The sequence below is a fragment of the Oenanthe melanoleuca genome, chromosome 2 (genome assembly GCF_029582105.1).
Source record: "Oenanthe melanoleuca isolate GR-GAL-2019-014 chromosome 2, OMel1.0, whole genome shotgun sequence".
Lineage (NCBI taxonomy): Eukaryota > Metazoa > Chordata > Aves > Passeriformes > Muscicapidae > Oenanthe > Oenanthe melanoleuca.
This window is the reverse complement of record NC_079335.1, coordinates 74,192,989-74,215,261: the sequence shown is the minus strand read 5'-3', so window position 1 is coordinate 74,215,261 and position 22,273 is coordinate 74,192,989.

Here is a 22,273-nt window from a genome sequence, read left to right as displayed (position 1 = left end):
GGATAAAGTATATCCCACAGCCTTATGCTCAGATTGCATTTAGAAGATCTGTGAAAGACAATATTTCTATGTTTGCAAGATTATATTTATCATCAGTGTAAATCTGTAGCCTTTTTATTTTCATCCAAGATAAGAAATAAATAGCTCTTAAGGCATGCCAGTCCGTTGCCATTATTGAAGTGTTAGAAACTATGATAAGAACAAGACTTCAAGGAGGAAGGGAAACTGATTTGCCATCACTATTATGTAAAATACCAGAGCCTTTTCACCACTGAGTCTGTATTTAGCAAGGAAAGACAAATTTCAGTCATTAAAGAAAGACCTAATAAAGGCAACCTGCTCTAGAAAATGTAATTTTCGGGATTTTGGTCATGTCCCAGTGAGAAGATGCAGAGACCTAATTATTGACTGGGGAAAAATATTTCTGGACAGGTTTTACTTGTGGGTTACCTTACTGTCCTTTTTAATGGACACCGGTAAGCTGACAACTTAAAAAATTATTTAAAACTTACAGTACCAGTTGCTTAATGAAGATGAGGATAATTTTGAGAATAAAAGATATAATAATGTTTTACTTTGGGAATCAGAAGACAGGAAGGTGATAAATGGAAAGAATTCATTTAAAAAAACCTATATCCCATGGCTCATAAAAACTATGAAATCAATTCCAGGTTAAATCGCTCTTTATTGTTAAATAATATCTTCAAGACATCTTGAAACATTGCTTATACATTTTTTTAATGCATCTTTAACTTTCAGGTTCCTTTTAATTCCAAATATATAATATGAACACTATTTTGCTGTGTGTTTCTCAGTATTGTTATTGCTGTAGGAACAGTGCAGCTTCCACAGTAGCGTGAGCAGTAACAAAAGTGTGTGTACACTCTACAGCTGCATCCATGAGGACTACAAGCCAGACTTCATAATTCATGAAAAAGATGTCTTACATGGAGCATAGTTCTGGGAAGTATTGATTCATCTATGCAGACCAGTGAGGAGCAGGTGTGAGCTTCTCCTTACTTGAATGTGAATCAGTTATAGCCAAGAAGTCATTAAATTTGTCTGGTATATTACCTAAACTAACTTTGTATTTCTCTAAAGAAGAAAAAAAAAAACCGTATAGATAAGTCGTGCAGCCAAAAGTTGACTCCAATTTTAACTGAAAATACAAGTTCAGAAAAAATTCAATACATAGTTTCATAGATTGGTTTGAAAAGAACCAGTATTTTGATTCATGCAGAGTCAATATTTTTTAAAATATGACTTTAATAAAACTATTCAAGTTCCATGCAAAACAGTTTTAGATATCTCTCTGTTCTTTCATTAGAAGCTAACAAAATGAACGCTGCTCACAGGAATCATTCTCTAAAATTCATTATCCTCTCTGCATTCTTTCCACAGACCAGACTTTTTATCATGTGTTGAATGTCTGCTGGCATTTAGTACTCATTATCTGAAAGCAAATATCTTGAAGGATTTCAGAAGTTACCCTAATGATGTCCCTAGACTTTAATGGAAGGCAATGAATGAATGTTCTAGCAACTTTATTGTGAAGGGCAATATGTAAATATGTATGTAAATATGGAAACATGTAGAATTTCTAAAATGCATTGACAGATTGATTGATGAGATATGGTGAAATTGCTCAGGAGAACTGCAGAGAATACAGTGTCATTACCTGCTAATAAATCGACTGGAAATACCAAAGGAACTGCAAGCCAAGCCTGCAATATTAGTCTAGTCAATGCCCAGATTTCTACTTTTATTGATTTTTAGAAATGATCATCTGTTCCAGCTTGGGCATGACTGTCAGCATGGAACTGAAACTGTTATCTGTGATAACCTTTTGCTGAGGAAAACAGTGAACTGAAAAATGTCTCAGTCACCTTTAATCACCATTTACTCTTCAATTCCTACACAGGAATGCATTAAGCCACAATAAGAGGTAGTTCAAGAAGAGCTTTGGCCATCAAAACAGCCTGCTTTTGAAGTTGAATTTCAAGCATTTTATTTCTCAGCCTTTTATGAGATGCCACATTTCTCTTTTTTCTTTTTTTTTTTAATGCTTTGATAATTTAATCAATGTAACAGAAAACAGTTCTACATGTTTTCTTTAGGCAGTCAAATAAGTTACTCAGTTCACCACTCAAATTTGACTGTTGCAATGTTTTAGCCTGTACAGAATTCATCAAATGTCATGCAAGTTTTGATTTTGCAATTTTGCATTAACATGGGAGTGTTTTTCAAAGTCAAATCTCTGTGTTTTTAATATTATCTGATATTATTTGTATGACTTCTTGTTGTCATGTTTTCACTCCAACCGGCAGCCAAGCACCATACTGTCACTAACTCACTTCCCCCACCAGGAGAATCAGGGAGAGAATAGAGAAATTAGAAAATTTACAGTCTGAGATAAAGGCAGTTTAATAAGGAAAGCAAATGCCAAACAAGAAGTTAGTTAATTCACAGCTTCCCACGAGCAGGCAGGTGTTCAGCCACCTCTGGAAAAGCAGGACCCCATGACGTGTAACAGCTATTTGGGGAGACAAGTACCAGTACTACAAACCTTCCTCCTTCTACCCCCCTTTATACACTGAATATGATGTCATATGGTCTGGAATTATCTCTTTTGTCAGTTTGGGTTACCTGTCCTAGCTGTGTCTCCTCCCAACCTCCCAGGCACTCCCAACATCCTTGTATGTGTTGGCAAGTTGGGAAGCAGAAGAGGCCTTGGCTCTGTGTAAGTCCTGCTCAGCAACCACACAAACATCTCTGCTTTATTAACTCTGCCTTCATCACAAATCCAAAACTCAGGGCCATAGCAGCCACTGTCAAGAAAATTAACTCTACCCCAGCCCAAACCAGCACATTTGTTTATATTTATCCTACTGATTCTGCAGAGATAACCTGACTTACTTCACTGTAATCAGCCTTAATCTTTGCCAAGGTTCAAGGAGCAGGAGATCCATTCTGAAAACTGAGAATTTTACTAGGCTCTAGACAATATTCTTTCCTCTGCACTGTGCTGTTTATCCAAAGTTCAGTGAAGGGGAAACTGACCTGATATTTGCAAAGAAAAGATTGGGTTTAGATCAGTCAGAGTCAAGTAACACTTATATGTCACTCTGTATAGATTTTTCTCTTTGTTTTTGAGGTTGTACTGAGTCCCACCTGGATACCTTTCAACTCCTAAGAGGTACTTTCCTAAATGTTTTGTTTTGTCCTGGAGCATGACAGGCTCATATACCAAAACCTTATTTAGTAATTTTCTACAAGCAAATATAAATATATTTGGACAAAAACCTAACCTTCATGCTGGAATAGAAGACGGGAAAATATCTGGAACAGACATTCAAGAGCTAAAGTACTTGCTGTGGAGCAGGTTTGTCAGCCTGATTCCAAGACTTCCCTAAAATATTAATTTCATATTTTCATCTCACTGAGGATTTGGATACAAAAGCATTTTCAACACAGTGCAGCCTGTGATTTTTCAGCACATGCCACAATCCACATAAAGTAGCCCCTTCTCAGATAAACTGCCTTCCCCAATCTGTCCTCTTCATCAACACAAGAAGGATATGCTTTTTAAAAGTAACAGCATGAGCTGGAATTTTTCTACATTTATGAGCAATGCATAATTTTTATTTAATTTGTAAATTAATTATGGCTTTAAATATTGACCCTGTTAATGCAGCACAGAGTAGAACTGTGTATGTATTCCCATAATAAAACCTTGTTTTAAGGTTCCTATCTCAGGCATTGAAATGCAATTTAGATGCAACCTGACATATGTGAATTTCATTTTGGGAAATATGCTTTATAATTGTTATGACTGTGTGTGATTTGTATGTTTTTCTAATTATTTATAGGTTGATTAAATGTTTCTTCCTCATTTGCAACAGACATGCACAAGAAATTGCCACATGTTATTTCATAAGAAATATAACCTTTTCAGTACAGAATTCTACCTTGTGTTCTTCATAGAAAGAAATAAACTCCCTGGTTTAATATATATTGTAATTGATTTTCCTTAGAATAAGGATTATTAATTTATAAAAGACCATCAGATATAATTGGCGTATTCATTTTAAAACAAAAAATTATCAATTTCTGTGTCTTTTTGACACAGAAATGTTTGACACATGGAAATGCTGTCAAAATAATATTTTCCATATATTTGCGGTAGTTTTACCTTGATTGGACACCAGGTGATCACCAAGCTGCTTAATCACTTCCCTTTCCAGGGGAAGAAATGGAAAATGACTCATAGGTTGAGATAAAGCAGTTTATAAAAGAGATGACAATATTTGCATTAGCACAAACAAAGAGGAAAAAAATTATTCTCTACCCAACATACAAATTTACACATTTTTATTAACTACTATCATCCATCCTTATACACATATTATATTACTTTTCCATTTCATGGGCTTCCTCCACATCAGCAAGTATTCAAAAACAGGCCATTCCATCAGGATGGATGGTCAGGAAAGGGAAAGCAGCGCACTCGAGGCATGGGCACTGACACTGGCCCAGCTGGGATCATCAGCATGCTCTCTTTGCTCCTAACAAAATTGGTTCCTTGTGGATTCATGTCATTCCTGCCTACCTTACTTCATGCCATGTGGAAATGGATTTGTGCCCAAGAGGTGAGCCTGACCATGGAGGCCCTCACACAGGTTATCCATGAATGTGAAAAGTTCTGCAATCAAAAGAGTCATGCAAGTGAAATCTTGAAATAAACGCTGGTGGATGGGTTAGATAGAGCTGGGATAGAGCAGCTTGGTGGGCAGCTGGCATCCAGCTAAAGTCCAACCACCACAACAACCAAGTCCCCTTTTTCCATTTTGAGATGGAGAGGAGACACTGCCATGCACTGCAGTGTTTGTTTGAATGACTGAGTAGCAAGTTACAAACAATTAATAAATGTTAAACCATAATTCCCCATATAGGTCATCGTTAAATTCACGTTGTGAAACCAACCAGTCCTCAACCACAGTGTAATTACTTTTGACCCCTGCTTAAAAAGGAAAACTTACTGAAAAAAGAAAAAAAGAGATTGTGTACCAACAAAGAAGGAAACCATTACTCTGACAATGGAATGTGCCTTACTGAATATGATCTTGGAACATCAGAATTAATCTTGGAAGGAAAATGGACATATACAATATTTACTTTCTTAATCTTTCTTCCTATTTTTTTTTCCCACTGAAAAACTTGAAAGATAGATTTTGTTAGGGAAAATAAAACCAAAAGCACAAAACCCTCCCAAATAAAATGAAACCAAACTTACCAAAACCCAGCACTCCTATCTTATTTTTATTTTTGATAATTGCAGTTGGGCTTCTTTTTGGTCAGTATTTCCATGATCCAACTTGCAACGTGATTGTCACAGATGATAGGTGTATTTATTTATTAACCTAAGCATTCTGCAGAGTTCATGATTTTTCCACGTAAAGTGAAATATGTTGACAAAAAAAACCCAAACCAAACAACTCAAAAGCAGACACCTAGAAATTAAGTTTTGGAATTCTTAAAATGAAAAAGTATGTCCTGCCTGTTAAACATGATCAAACTTTGCATTTTCTTTTAAAACAAAAACCGTGTCTCATATGCCTGAATGTAAGGTAAGGTAAGAATTTTATTACTGTACTGGGTTCAGCTGAAACAGAGTTTGTTTTTTTTTTCATAATGGCTTGTGTGGGACTGTGTTTTGTATGGTACTGAAAACAGTGATGATAACACAAAGATGTTCAAGGTATGGCTGAGCACGGTTACACAGAGTCAAGGCCTTTACTGCTCCTCCCACCACCCACCAGTGAGGGAGCCAGAAATGCACAAGACAGTGGGAAGGGACACTGCCAGGGCAGCTGACCCCTAATGCCCTAGGAGATATTCACCATGGAATCAACGAGGTTCAAAAAGACCTTTGAGATCATGGAGTCCAACCTGTGACCTAACATCACCTTTTCAACTCGACCCTAGCACTCTCCAGACTGCAGGGCATCGTGCTCAGCATATAAAGCTGGAGGAAGAAGGAAGGGAGGATGTTCAGAGTGATGGCATTTGTCTTCCCAAGCCATTGTAATGAGTGATGGGTGCCTGCTTTGCTGGGTATGGCTGAGCACCTGCCTGCCCATGAGAAGTCATTAATTAATTCCTTTCTTTTCTTTGCCTGCATGTGCAGCTTTTGCTTTCTCTATTAAACTGCTTTTATTTAAACATGAGTGTTTTCTCTGTTTTACTCTTGTTTTTCTCTCCCCCATCCCATTGTGGGGAGAGTGAGCAAGTAGATCATGGGACTGACTTGTTAGTCAGGGTTAAAGCATGAGAGTGGCATACTGCCATTTCCACATCTTTGCAATGATTTTCAATCTAAACATTTTCTCTGGCAAATTTTAGTTCTGCACATAATTTTCTAAGGAGTGAAGGAGTTACCAAAATAAATTTTTGTGCATGCTCAGATAAATTAGACATGTTAAACCTGGCTAATTAAATGGCCCTTTGTTCATTTATCTATCTATCTATCTATCTATCTATCTATCTATCTATCTATCTATCGACAGATAGATAGATAGATAGATATGCAGATAATAAAGTGCATGTGCAAATATTTATATAAGACAAATATTTTCAAGTGCAAATATTTATATTTATATATTTATAACACAGATGAGGAGAGGATATAACTGTACTATGTGTGTATGGAATGTTTATTATGTCTATCACATGTAATTTTAAACTTAATAGTGAGAGTTACATTAGCAGACTACAACTTGCTAATGTTTATCCTTCCTTTATGCTTTGCATTTCTCTATCAAAGAACTCCTCTGGCTAGCAAGGAGGTTATATTACATGTTTGCACAAAACCCATCAAAATAGTAATACAAGAATTTGGCTGTCAAAATAAAGCAGAAATGTTCTGGAACAGAAGCAGGGTTCAGAAACAGTCGGTGTTTGTGTACCAGCTTGTGCTTTGCAAGCACTCTTGCAATTCTCATTTTACAGCTCCTCAGGAAAAAAAAAAAACAAACCAGAGCATTGTAAACAGTTATAGCTACAAAGCAAGCACTTGAAAGAGTGAAGAGATGCAGCAATCTGCAATTCAGCAGTAGAAAAGTTTGTTCCACAAAAACAATAGGTTAATTCATCTATTCAGTAGTGGCAATTTGAATGCTTGTATAAAGCAATTAAAAGTGAGAACTGACACATATTGGTGCAGCACAGTTCTGGTGTTCTAAGTGGACCAGGGCAGTCCCTCCAATGATAAGAAGCCCTGTGGTCTCACTCAAAGTCCACAGCCACCTTCCAGCAGCAAACCCTGAAGAGCTATGTGAGGCTGTGCCCTGAATGTGATGGCTTTGCACGGTCTACAGTGGGCAGCTCCTGATTCTGTCATGTCACTGACTACTTTCATTTTGGTTAAAACTAAATGAACTTCTCATCCTGTAATCTTAAATTTCAGGATGGAAAGGAAGGTTTAAGCACTTTTCTTGTTATTCTAAAATGTTTTATCCATTAAGAAATAACATAATGTCAAAGAAAATCCAAGTTCAGCCTGCTAATTGTTGCTCACCTGTTATGATGAACAGAAGGGGCTCCCACTTAGCTTATTGCCAGAACACAGACTCTCTGCCACCAAGTGGCCTTCTTAAATATGCTTAAGCAGCAAACTTCACATAAAAATTTAGTAAATCCTGAAAGATAAGAAAAAAAGTGCACCACCCACTGGCTAGATAAATTTGACAGGAACTTCCATAAAAATTGTCTGGTAGAAGTTTTCAGTGTGCTTCAAGGGGCAACCAAATTACATCCTAACCACAAAAAAAGGTATCTTTCCCATGAATACCTGTACTTGTTAAATATATTATTTTTAAATTTGATGAGTGAGTTTCTTCAAATATTTTTTTGACATGTTCAGCTGTGGCCTTTGCTGGGGCCTCTGGAGCCACTGGAACAAAATCTGTACAGCATGGGGCAGCTCCAGCTGCTCTGCTCAGGGGCTGACCCTGCATCCCTCAGCGCTGCTGCCACATTGGATAGCTGCAAGTGGTACAATACTGTTTTCCCAAATTTGGTTATTTGAGATGCTGGAATTTGTGCACTGCCAGAACTCCTGTAACAGTCTTTTTTGTTTTTTTTTTTTTTTTTTTTTTTTTTTTTTTTTTTAACTGAAACATGGGAGCATACCCAGAAATCTGAACCCACAATACTGACTGGTACTCAGTTTTTCATCCAGCTGTATCTCTTTCTGACCATGAGAGTAAGTGGATGTACTGAAATGCAAGAAAGAATTTCTCTTGACTCATCTAGGAGGGCTGCCTATAATTTTCCTCTCTCTCATTCTCTTCTCTTACCCTTGTCTGAAGATGGACCTGAATTTGGGGGGATTTCTACACCAAATTTCTGGGCTCAGGCATCTAGTGAGGGGGATTAATACCTGAAGCTGAATATGACAATCCAGTCCCTTATTTAATTAAATCATGACTGTTTAATTATCAAAAAGTATTTCATATGTCTACTTACTTTTTAAATGATTGTCTGTAAATCATAGCTCAAAATATTTTGGTCTTGTGTAATTTAGCATACTTAGTGTTTTTACTGAAGTGGAAAGATACTTACTCAACAACTGAACTGGCTATGCCTTTACTGATAATGACAGCCACAGAAGAAAAATATTACGAGTAAACATAGAACAAGATGGCTAATTAGCCTAATATTAATTTTAATTATCACTTTCAATGTAGATTTAAAAAACATGCAGATTTATGTTACAGCAAGATGTCTTTTGATGGGCTATAAATCAGTATGAACAGGTTGGTAAAACTGTCCCAAGAAAAAGAAATAAAAATATGAAAATCACCCAAAACACAAGTATCACAAGTTCTCATTTACCTCCTTATATACATTGATGACTTCAAACATGAAAAAAATTGTGCAAATATTTAAAAATCGCTTAGAAATAAATCAAATCAGTTTGATAATAAAAATGTTTATTGAACCTTGTAGTAGACAATATTTACCTTTTCTCCACAAACAGCATGTGGCTTATTGCATTTTATGTGGGCTAAAGTCCAATGGACTTTACTATTTACTCAAAGCAACCATGAGCTACTACCTGAATGAAAAACAAGTCAAATTACAGTACCATCAGTGACTTCTTGTTACTCACAAGGGTGCCCAAGCAATCTGACACATGAAGATGATAATAATGCGATAGGATAACCTGAAATGTGATGCCCTGTGGTTGTCTCATGATCAGGCATGAAAAACTGAGGTTAATTTTCTTTCTCTTTTTGACAATTTCCTTGATTAAAATGACTGGAATTTTCTCTCCTGATCACTTTCAAGATGAACAGCCTTTGCTAACTGAAATGATCAATGATCGTAAATTAAATAAGAGGAAAATGAGGTGAAGTTCAGTCTCTGGAACTGTATCTATGTAATTACCAAGTCAGCAACTAATGCCAATGAAGGCTTTATTACAGAAAAGCACAATCAGAGTGGATAACATGTAATAAATACTTAGAAAATAGTTCTCAGGATGTCTTTGATTATTCTTTCTAAGGAAGAATTAACTTAATGTACAGCTACCGGTATCTTTATATTTTTATGGAAAGGCTGGAGCAAAGGATTAACTGGAAAGTGGAGTTGAACAGTTGCTCTAAAAAATGAGACTTTCAAATACTAGCTCTGGATGGATGAATAAAAGAGCCTATGTTTATGTTGAAACATAACAGCACCTTCAGATGTAGTGGTCAGTTACTTCAACTACTGTTGAAGTAGGGAGGCAAGGAGCTCCACAACTCTTATTTAAACTGCAACTATGGGGCAAATCTTCAGTCCTCTGCTAGATTATGTAAATAATGTCAGAAATAAATCTTTCTAAGTATTGGAGATGGGAGGATTTTAACCACTAACTACTCCACTACTACCATTTCAGTGTTAGAATAAAAATTAAAATTGGAGGCTATCCTTGCTCTTACTTAGCAAAAGACAACTCAGTCCAGAATGGTTCCCAAAATTACTTGTGAAGCTTCTCTCAGCATAGAATAGCATCCCTTCTATGTCCACACACCATAGCCCTTATCTCTACCCTCATCTTTCTGCTCCAGCTCTCAGGTTTTGGAAGCAGTTTTCAGAGCCATTCACTCATTCACAGAGCTGGCTCCTGTCCAGCAGGAAGAATTTGACTGGTATACAGAAAATAATTTAGGAGCCATATAGCAGTGTTGCAGGAAGGCCTCTTTCGGCAGAGGATGTCCTTGACACCAAATAACAGAGACAGCCCAACAACCAAATTTTTCTTTAAAACATTCAAGCCATTTGTGGTTCACATGCAGGCTGGTTCTGAGACCCAGATGGCCACAGACACCATGGTGATGATACAATGGTTTTCTTTCAGTCAAAATTTGCTTCAGATTTTTAGATTACAATATTACAAAGTATTTGATGAGCTGCCCCAGATATTTTCTTGTTCACCTTTTCATGTTTGAAGCATCAGCTTGCCATGGTCCCATCAGATCCAGCAGCAGTGAGCTAACAAACATTTTCTACTTACAAACATCTCAGCATACTGGTACCTTATTGTGTGCCCCTATAGCATCTTCCTTTTCTTATAAGAAATCTTCTTAGGCTATGAGGAATGTTGTGAAATGGATGCTCAGGATGGCAGGGAAAGCACATCTGACTGAGAAAGATTCTCACAAGCAGGAGGATCCTGCATATACCACAGTGTTGTCTGCTATGGAAATGAATCACCTGGATGGGTGGGGGCCTGCAGTGTGAGATTCAGATGTGCAGAACACCAAAGAATGCACCCCAAAATGACTGTGAACATTCTCATACTTTTTCTATGGCCAACAAGAGTATCTTCATGTGTGTTTCAGCATGTTACACCAAGAAGGAATGGAAACTGTACAGGAGATTTTAAAATTTATTTTACCTACTAACTATGGTTCTTGTCTATTTTTTTGTTCTCTTATGATTGTAAGAGAATAGAAACAAATGAACATAAGAAAAATAAACTCTTCTTATTCACACATATACTTTGAAATGACCAGAAACAATGAAACATACAGAAAATGTCACGTTAAATGAATAGCCATTTCAAAATACAATGATCTCCAAAGAATAAATATTAATAAAATGCCAGTATTCTTTATGGAAGTGAATAATCATTTTTGATGCTGTTAGCTCTTATCCATCCCTTCATATAAAAAGCTTAATGATGCAGGGAAGTTTACAAAAGCCTTTTGAAATAGGCTGTATTGGATCAATAGCATAAATATTGACACATATCAAAACACATGGGTGAGGAAACAAATTACTTCAGGTTAGAGTTGCCACAACAGAAACCTAAGGATTCATCTAATACTTAACAAATGTAATGAAAAACATTTAACTTTTTTTTTTGTGCTTTAGGATGTGTGCTAATTTCTGTTCTAAATACTGCTTCTTTGTGTTGTTGTCAAGATTTAGGAATGGTACTCCTCCACTTAATTTTCCCAAGGTTCTCCAAAGCTCAGTCCCTCCCCAACTTCTCTTCTTTCCCACTCACCCCTTCCACAGGTGACCAGAGAGGAGAATTGGAGACACAAAAGGCAAAGATTGCAGGTTGATGTAAGGACAATTTACTGGAAACAGCAATGGTGTGAGAAAATGAACAATAGCAGCAACAATACTAATAACAAAATGTATAAGAAAGGAAAATGAAAAATACTGTCAGGGGATGCAGAAAGATGTATGTAATGTCTTCTGCAAACCAGAAAGCCTCCAAAAGGATGCTGGCACACATGGGAACCTGCAAAAAAAGAACGTAATAGTGATGATGAAAACAGAGAGAGAAGGATGGCCCTCCTTCACTGGATCACTTTTTATAGGTGTCTTTTATTCTGTGAAAGAGATTCTGTCAGCAGGATGGAAACAAATCAAAGCAGAGAATAATTATTTTTTCACTAGTATATGCAGTAGATAAGTAGAACTATTGTGCCACTCTAGTATGGTTGCTCTGAACATCTCCCCACTACACCTTGCATTCTGCTTTTCTAACTGGACTCTCAAGTAGTTTAATTTCACTGTCAGTTTCCAGACTCTTCTCAGTACTAGATTATACTCCTGGTCTCAGATTTTCCTTTACTAAATACCCACCAGATCCCCTAAGTATCCATTACCACTGTCTGTTTTAGATGTCTTTTTCAATTTGTCTCCTTAGATAATTTCTGATTCTTCCTCTATTCCACACTTGACACTTTCTTGCTCCCACTAGCTCAAGATTATTTCCTTAAACAATTTGGTGACTACTGGGGCAGACTTCTGTAAGGGCAGGAAGAGAGGCTGCAGACAGAAGAGGAGCTGGTAGATTCATAAGAAACCATCTGGTAGTGCCCTACTCTTGACCTTTTCTTCTGTAGCTGGGGTTATCGAGCTTTCTGAGGAGACCTTAGTCAGGCTCTAGAATATAATCCCTGAGCTAAAACATGAGAGATCTCTGAGAATATATATTCTAAGGTTGTGTGATGAAGGTTGCATTTGCCATAAACACAGCTGCTGTTTATATTGCTTCTCCTGAAGACTGCAAATCTGGTCGATGTGATTAGATGTTATCATCTGTTGTAAAAGCATACCTGTGATAGGCTTCATGACAGAGGGCAGCAATTTTCTTCCCAAACACAGGAATCCAGAGCCAGTTAAGGTGCTATAGCTTGTCTGAAGAATCCTCACAGGGCTGTCAGACACAGCCAAGAGAGCACCCACATCCTTGTGGAGAGCCAGCTGGTTGTACACTAAGGGTGCAGAGAATCATAGTGGCACAATGTTTAGGCACTTGAGCTGGGTAAACACTTCCTAATGACCCATGATTTGTGAACTATTGTTTGCACTTGAGAGGAGTCTCCTGTAATCACTGAGGAATAAATTGTACTTTGTATATTTTTGATTTATTGCATCTCTTATCTGTTTAGTTGTTTGCCTTTTGCAATAAATGTTATCAAAAATGTTTGTGCTCTGTAGTGGTTCAGGCTTTTCTATGTAGTTTAAGTTTCCAAGTTTTTTAAGTTTTTTATTTTCTTTATTGATAAAATCTTTAAATAAATAAAATTATCTATTAATTTCTTTGCAAACCCTAGACAGGATTTTATTTTTCTTTTAAAGAAACGAACATCTCTGGAGATGAAACAAAGAACTTTTTGTGAACAGACCAGTTACAATCAAAAGTGAATACATTAAAATTTAGTGCATTGAAATGTGACAGGAATAAGAACAGAGGAAATGCAATATGATGCAAAAGGAATAAAAAACCCAAGAAGAATTAAGACAATCTTACATGCATCTTCACTAATTTCATAAATTTTCTGTAGTGATCCTGTTATTAATCGTGCAGGTATAAGTGTGTTGAACACATAAAATCATACTGTGTTTCCATGTGAGGTTCTACTTTATTCTTAGCTTAAACAACCACTGTCCTCATCACGTACTTGTCAGCTGCTGTCAGCACAAGTACAGATATGATGAAACAGTCTGGGGATTTCACACAGAATCCCACACAGAATCACAAGGCTGGAAGAGACCTTCAAGACCATGTAGTCCGACACCTAACACATCAACTAAACCATGGCACTGAATGCCAGATCCAATTTTTTTTTTTTCAAACACATCCAGAGATGGTGACTCCACCACCTCCCCGGGCAGACCATTCCACTACTTTATTACTTTTTTCATAAAAAACTTTTTGCTAATATGCAACCTAAATTTCCCTTGGTATAGCTGGAGACTGTGCCCTCTCATTCTGTCAGTGCTGCCTGGAGAAAGAGACCAACCCCACCTGACTACAAACACCTTTCAGGGAGTTATAGAGAGTGATGAGGTCACACCTAAGCCTCCTTTTCTCCAGGCTGAACACCCCCAGCTCCCTCAGCCATTCCTCACAGGGTTTGTGTTCCAAGCCCCTCACCAGCCTTATTTTCTCCTCTGGATGTGCTCAAGAGTCTCAATGTCCTTCCCAAACTGAGGGGCCAGAGCTGGACACTGCACTCAAGGTGTGGCCTCACCTCATACAGTTGAAAAATATTGTTGCAAATAGAGGTCTTATTTTCCTGCTATTCTAGTTACTCCTTGTCCAGTAGCACTCAGACCATCGCTGCATAAACAAATGTTCCCACATTTTATTCTTTTCTTAGTGGACAAAACCCACAAACAAACAAACAAAAACAACAACAAAAATAGACTAAACAGAAAGAAAAACAATACCAACCCCAAAACAACAACCACAAAAAGTGCCTTTTGATCATTTCCCTGATTTCCCTTTAATATACTGGAGGTTACAATGACTCTGGCTTGCTAAAAATCTGTAAAGCTTAATACCAATTATTTAGGCATTTCATCCTTTTGACCCTATTGAATATGGGAGTACAAAGTTATGTACACTGATCATTGATCAGTGAAATAATCCAGTCCAACACTCTGAGATAAAAGAAGTAGGCACACCAGGAACATTTGGTCCCAAAAAACATATTTGAAGAAGGGCTGATCCACTTTTCTTTTTTCCCCCATTTGATTATATATTTGTATTTATTTTTACTGTATATCTTTTATGCTTGCTGGATTTTTTTCATATTAGTCTTCTTCCATTGTATCTTTGCAACTCAGCTACATGCGTCTCACTTTCATTCCCCTCACCGCTATCTTTCCACATTCTAAGCCTTTTGTGCACAACTTAGTTTTTCTAATATAAAAATTCCTGTCAAGATTATGAAAGAAAGAGGTCTGGTTTTAAGGAAAAAGGCAAGAAATATACCTCAGTTTAGAGCAGAGATTTCATTTGTTATCATCTTTATATGAATATTTTTCATATGTGAGATCTGATTATCAGAAGATAGAGCTGGAAAGATAGGCAGAGGAAAGATACTCCTTGTGATAACTTTCCTTTTAAAAACATCACCTTTTTTTAGGCAGCTCTTTAAGCTATTAAGAAGCTGGAAAGTGGGGTTCTGTCCCTGTGAAAGCTGCTGTTAACCTTTCTTTATTGAGGGCAAATAAAGAATATATTGCTGGATCTTTACCTAGTACTCTGGCCTCATGAATGAGTTTCTTAAGAGAATTTGATTGGCTCTCGCCATTGGAAACCTTTTGGTCCAACTATCGAGCAGCTTTAGGGAGCCATGGTAATGATAAAAACTATTGGAACTATTTTTAAATAATGCTCCTGGGAATACTCTACCCAGGCAACAATTATGTGCAGAGTTAGCATTTGTACCAAATTGCAAGGACTGTCTAAACCATTAGCATATTTTCAGATTCTTATTTCAGCCTGTGTGACTAACTATTAATGTGTTGCACTGCAAGAATAGAATGTGCAGATAGAACAGGACGACAGTATAGGGGAGATGACTGCACTCACACCTGATTAGAATAGAATCCTCTTGATTCTCGTGAGTGTTACTGTGCAGTTAAGGTAGCTAGATGGTTAGTTAAGGTTTTCAAAAGTTCAAAATACATGTTTCTGCTTGTAGCAAGTTGCTTTACTTAGAAAACTGTCTTTTAAAGAGAAAAATATATTAGACAGTGTGCAAGTTTAAAAGCAAACTAGAGCGAGACTCCTAGTCAGAACTACAATTTAATAGTAAAATTAAAATAAATGAAATAGTACAAAAAGACACCCTGTTGGTCAGGGTGTTGGTAGCAGTCCAATTAAATGTTGGTTGCAGTCCTCCTGGAGTGACAGATGTGGTTCAGGTGAGGCAGTGGTTCTGTAGATTGGTGTGGTCTTCTGCTGAAGGTCCTGTTGTGGTGTAGAAGGGTCTGCTCTTCCTCTGGGAATCTAGTGGAAAAGGCTGACTGAGGTGTTCCAAACCTCAAATTGTACCCAGGTAGGAATGCTGGGCTCCTCCCCCTGGATGGGGAATCTCACAGTGGGATGATGTAATTTTATCACTCATGCAGTGGGATTCAATGGTGCATTAACAGAAGATATCCCCAGGAGTTATCAGGGATGAGTCATGAAGAAGATAAGGAGCACTGTCCCACCTGGTTTTAATAGCTTATGGAGATGGTGATAGAATACATGCTTTTGGGTACATCTTACATTGTAACTTAAGACAGGCAGTGTTTTTTAAAGCATGTAACATGCTGGGGAAAATGCTATAGCCTGTCTGGGTCATCTTTCCAAATTCTGTCTTATTTCATTAATCTGATTCAAGAAGTTCTACAGATGACAGAGCCAAAAATCCCCAAGAATACTTATTTAAGTTTAGAAAATAAAATCCAGTATATTCTGGATTGTTTTTGAAAATAATCTGGTATATTTGTTGCCAAGTACGTCTACCTTAAAATAAAATTCTGTGTGCAGTTTCCTCTATTATTGTATGCAAGATAATTTAAAGCATTTTTCCTCTTTGAAATTGTAGGGGAAGAAAAATTCTCTAGTATAGATTGTGGCTTCAAAGCTAAATGGCAGTCCTTACACCAAAGCTCCACCTGAAAACCAGGAACTTGCCTTAAAATAGATGAGGTTAAGATTTGCAGCACATACCAGTGAGAGCAAATGTGACTATACATCCCTAACACCATTCATTATTGTGTCACTGATTTCATTCATTAAACAATAACCTCAGTTTGCAACTCAAACTGCTATTTGTGACCTGCTCTCTCATGCTGTAGTAGTTTAGAGAAGAGGTCTAGCCTGTTATTCTATTAATGACACTTATAAAGAGCAAGCATCTTTTGGAAGAAGGAGGAAGCTAGGAAACATCTAGTGACATTTCTCCAGTGTACTTTGCTGTTCTCTAGTGATTTAAGGCTGAGACTGCCTGAACTTTACCCACGTTTTAGGGTTCTATTCATTTTTTCTTCCCATAGTCCCTGTTGTATGTTTGTTGTCACTGGTGGTTGTTATGTGTCTGCGTATGACTTGTCTTTATTTAATTTGTTTATCTTTTTTGGATACTTGGTTGTTTGGGTTTGGTTCACCTTTTGAACCTTCATGCACTTTTAGCACTTTAAACATCTTTTTGCCTCACTGTGGCTACTTGTTAGGTGAAGGGTACCTTGTTTGTCAGAAGCCTTGCCTCCCACAAACCTTTGTTGTACTGGTCCATTGCAAGGATAATGAACACATGCTTTAAAAAATATTGCATTTTTCAGGACTCAGCATGAAAAATATACTGTGAAAAGATCTGTGGGCTGTGTCAGTGGATAATTGAATGACTGCTCAGGTTCAGGTTGGTTTTCTGATTTTTCTTTATCCAATTCCACATAATTGCCATAGGCTTGGGCATGGACACTGAGACGACATGGTGTGAGTCTGTGCACCACCTGCCTGGGACACAGGGGATCATCTCCAGCTTGGCAGGCATAGAGGTTTTCAACCTATATTAAAGCATTTTACCTGCTCTGGGGACTAACACAATACAAGAAGAATAGGAGCAGCCTTTGGGCAAAATAAAGGGCTATTTTAACTATTAGTAGTAGCCTACATTTCAATTTCCTTCAGAAAGAAAACCATTTTTACCAGTAATTATTCACTTTTTCTTTCTCTACAGACATAGCAAATTAAAAAATGAAATACATGAATGTCTGTGGAGCATTATTTTATCAGTATCAAATGAAGCATGTTTTTTATCAGAATGTATATATAACTATATGTTCACAGGTAGCTCCCTTTTCTGTTTTTCTGGTTTTTTGTTTTTGCTTTTTTCCTTTAATGTTCTATTCTGGAAAACTTATAAAGAACTGGGATTTCAAAGGAGTCTGACTTATGTTTCCAGTTTGTATTTAAAGATAGTATAAATATGGTTTAAGTCCTTTGGGATTCCATGGAGAGACAGAAGACCATTTTCCCAGATGTATTTAAAGGGATCATAAATGACAGGTTAATTTGCAGAACATTGGATTTAGAAATTCAAAGGTACTATCTATCCCCATATCTATCTTCAAAAGGAGGTAAATGTGGTATAGGGAAAAATTCAACGGTGTATAGAAAAGCTGTTTTTCTATTTATCTATTAAAAATGTTTAAGGTGAGATCTCTGGAGAAAAGTGTATTCATGAAGTTATATATGAAATGGATTTTTAAAGTACAGAATTCCCAGGTGATGAATGCTAGGAGTATTTGAGGACAGAAAGTCCTGGAAATAGGTTGCTTCATCCAAGCAAATCATGAATGGATTATTACCAGCAAGCTGAAAGAATCATAGCTTGTTTTTGCTGCAAATGCATTTAATGGGGGAAAAAAAAGAAACAAAAAAGTCAAAATAAAGAAAAATTAGCAATCAGCATTTGTAATCTTACTTAGTGAGGTAGCCTTCTTTGCTGTCTCCATTTTTGGTGGTGTTGCTGATAATAATTTTTTTTAAGGAAAAAAACCTACCACTATTATTAAAAGAAGTAATCAATTTGCTGTAGTTGGCAGGGGGTGGTGGGGAGCTACTTTTATTTTGAAGGATTTTACTCCTGCCTGTCAAAGAAATATCAAAAGGGGCTGGATGTGTCTGCTGGCATGTCAGTGACAGTGAAGTGACAGTACAGACACCTGAAGCAAGAAAAGGCTGTTGCAACAATCTCCTGAGGAATTTCTGAAAGCAAGCTCTGTTCTGGACAGAGCCAGGAACAAATTCAAGTTAAAGAAATACAGAACAACAAGAAAAAGATTCCTTGGCATACTACAGTAGATAATAATCCCACAATAATACAGCAAATCTGGAAAAAAATAGAAATGCAAAATGCAAGCTTCCAAGTTTATATAAATAATGTCATAACCAACAGGCACATAAAGAGGACAAGAATACATCTTTCTGCCAGTTGATGTATTTTTAGGTACACTAAGGTGTGCTGTGGAGGTTGCCCAAGTGCATTGTACCCTGAGCAATGCACATTATACAACTAAGCAAGAGAAGAGTTGAATGTGACTACTCACATTGTTAACAGTCAGCAGCCCTAAATAGAGGCCAAAAAACATTAAATAATATAGACTCTCTGCAAATGCTACAAAACAATAAATTGGACACTGTTGTGCAATGTGTTGGCTGAAATGTCTTCTGGCCCCAGTGCCAGTATTTGAAGGGCACATGTGGGATTAGGCTATTTTTTTCTGTAGTTTTCTTTTGAGTATTGGACTGGTCTATATGAAAATATAATTTGTGGAAATCCTATGCCTACTGCAAAGCATTTGGATTTCATTATGGATGTTTGCTGATGCTGTGACATGCTATTTTTTTTTTCTTTGATAGCAGGAGTTGGAGTTAAGGAAAAAGCCTTTAAATAAAGGCCATATATGCTGGAGTGAATTTCATTTTGCTATGTTTCACATCTTCTAATCTGGGGCTGCAAAATATCTCAGAACACAGTTTGTCATGCAGCAGCTGCTGAAAGGAGCTCTGTTCAAATAACCTTGAGGTTTCAATTGGGGAATTTAATCTAAAGTGCTGGTCCTTTTAGACTAATAAAGGATGTGTATGAAGACTGTTTACATCAGCAAACACTAAGTGTGTCCTTAAACTTCTAATGCAAGCACTAGATTACAAGCAATGGGCATAAAGACACAACCCCATCACAGGTCAGGTGTCAGTGTTGCTGCTTACTGTCATGTGTGCAGAGACAGCTGCCTGTGCTTGTTTGTACAGGGGAGTTATCAAACCTGCCTTCTGCCTTGTGTGCATCTCACCTGTCCAGGGGGAATGCATCCCACACTGCAACATGAGAATAAAAGCAGGAGAGATGAGTTCAGCATAGCCCAAGTTAGGAAATGAGGGTAGTAACAGATCGGTTCATTTTAGTTTTGCTTGGAGTTGATTCTGCTGGGGGATTGAAGCAAAATACTGGTGAGCTGCCAGGTGTGGTTGTGCGAAGCATTCCTGTGGTTGTGATTTTCTCTGCCTCCACAGAGAAATGAAGGACAGACACAAGAGCTGATGAAGTGTCTGTGAAATCAGGCTAGGAAAGTAGGAACTGCGCTGGTAATCAAATCCAACATTAAAAATCAGCTTTAAAAATTATTTTTTATGTGAAAATAATTCCTGTGATCACACACAGCCCTATGGGAGGGCAGAGATGGCAATTTACAGAAAAGTTGACCACATAGACACTTCATTGTAGTTGAGTAGGTTTCAAAATAATTATACAAAAATAGGTTCAGCTGAATTGAAACTGATTGAAATCTGATTGAAATGGTAATTTCAATTTTCTGTTTGCTTTTCTCCTTCATAGTTATATATGCAAGACTGTTCATAAGGAGTTGTTTACAGTAAATGTTTCAGAGGTCATAATTCTCTAAGATTTTTATTTGTATGCACTCCTTCCCTTTCTCTCCTCACATACACTATAAATCATCATCATTCTGATTCCATCACAAGCTGGAATCAGAATTTTTTTCTAATATCAGTAGCCATTTTCTTCCTATATGTCCATAATTTTGTAGGCTATTATTTAATTTTTGTTCACACAATCCATGATCATAAAGGAAGACTGTATTTGGGAGGAATGACACTCTTTCTTAACTTTTGAGAAATTCAGAATATTTTGCTGAGCATCAGAGGCTGGTATTTTTCAGTGACACCCATCAGGTAACTTGAGGGCTGTAGCCCATCCAAGAGATATAAGCATCCACCTGGCTGCTGGTTTTTCTGGAAAAAATTGGAACAGGTGTTTGGAAAGCAGACTTCCCAGTAAAAGCCAAATCTCTTTCCTTGTGAATGGCTTGGCAGCGAGAGCTGCAGATGTAACAGGAGTGGGTGTCACAGGTCTGCAGACACATCTCCTCCTGAGCCTGCACAGCCCAGCACTGAGTCAAGCACTGCAACACTCTCAGGCAGGGGAGGCAAGTCCAAAATTGAGATTCATCTCTCCCTGCTGTTGAGATTGGACCAGTTTGTAAAACAGTGGTGAGATGCTTCACTGCAGTTAGCCAGGCTTACTGTGCTGAACAAAATCACATCTCATGGTAATGCTGGAGCTCAGATGACTCAGAGACGCTGTGAATGCTGAAAATGTGGGACTATAATGCAGCAAATAATTCTGGTCAGCACACAGTACATTGCATTCCAATAAATGTTATCTCTCACACAGTATCTGTGTCCATGTATATATGGAGAAAGCTCAGAAAGCACGAGGTTTTTTGCTGCAGCATGGTATCATTGATCTCTTCCACATGAGCCCTGTCACTGTCTTGAGAAGTAATGAGCTGGTTTTGGATGCCTGTCCACTAAATGTACAAGGCAAACTGTTCACACCCTCATATTTGCAGAATGAATTATGCACTTGTGTGTGTGTGTGTGTGTGTGTGTGTGTGTGTGTGTGTGTGTGTGTGAGTGTGTTTATTACTCACAAGCCCATTATGCAGTCAAAACCCCACACACTTGGTAAAAGAATTTTGAAACTAAAGATGTCAGTGTTTTCTTTAAACATAAATATTTTTGCCACATGAAATAGGATGAGGCCATATTTGACTAAAATCAAAGTAGGGCCTAACAGAGGCATTTCTAAGACCTTAGGAAGGCACTTTAGGAGCAGATACGATTATTTCTCAAATGCTTTGGTCATTGACAAAGCAGGTAAGATGTGAAATGCAACTAAGCAGGTGTGTTCACAACAGCTTGGCATGTCTAGAGGAAGCAAACCTTTCTGATTTTGACCCAGAAAAGAAAATGAAGATTTCTTAAATTACCTTCTCCTTTGCAGTTAATAATTCCAAGCTCTCTAAAGACCCTCTGACTTCCTCCTAGATCTTCATGTTGTATCCAGTCAAGTAATAAAAGCGACACATGAATGAACAGACATCATTAACCACCATTGTTCCCATATCATCCTTCCTAAATATTTAAAATATTAAATCTCTCACTGTTTATAATCAAGGTGCATATAAACAACTTCACAAATATGCCCATATCAAGTAACTCAAATAAAGTGTTGGCAAAAGAAGAGTACATCTGTATATTGGTTGAACAATTGCTTGATTATGCAAACTGCATTCATCAGTTCTGTTAAACGAGTTACCCCTTCATGTAGATCTGAGTCATTTGGATTTATTTTGTTTGCTTGGGGTTTTTCTTACGCAGAAGCAAAATATATTATGGTTTGTTTTCAAGACAAGCTGAACCTCGCAGACTTAAGTCAAAACCGTGGATCCTGCTGGTTTTGTAATGTAATTGTAATATCTTGTGTGAAACTTGAGAATTGGATCCCAGTATAGACATAAATTATAAACGACTCCAAACAACCCCTTTGAAACAAGCTTGCTACGCTTTTCCCAAATGTTGCTGTAAGTAATCTTTTTTAACACAATA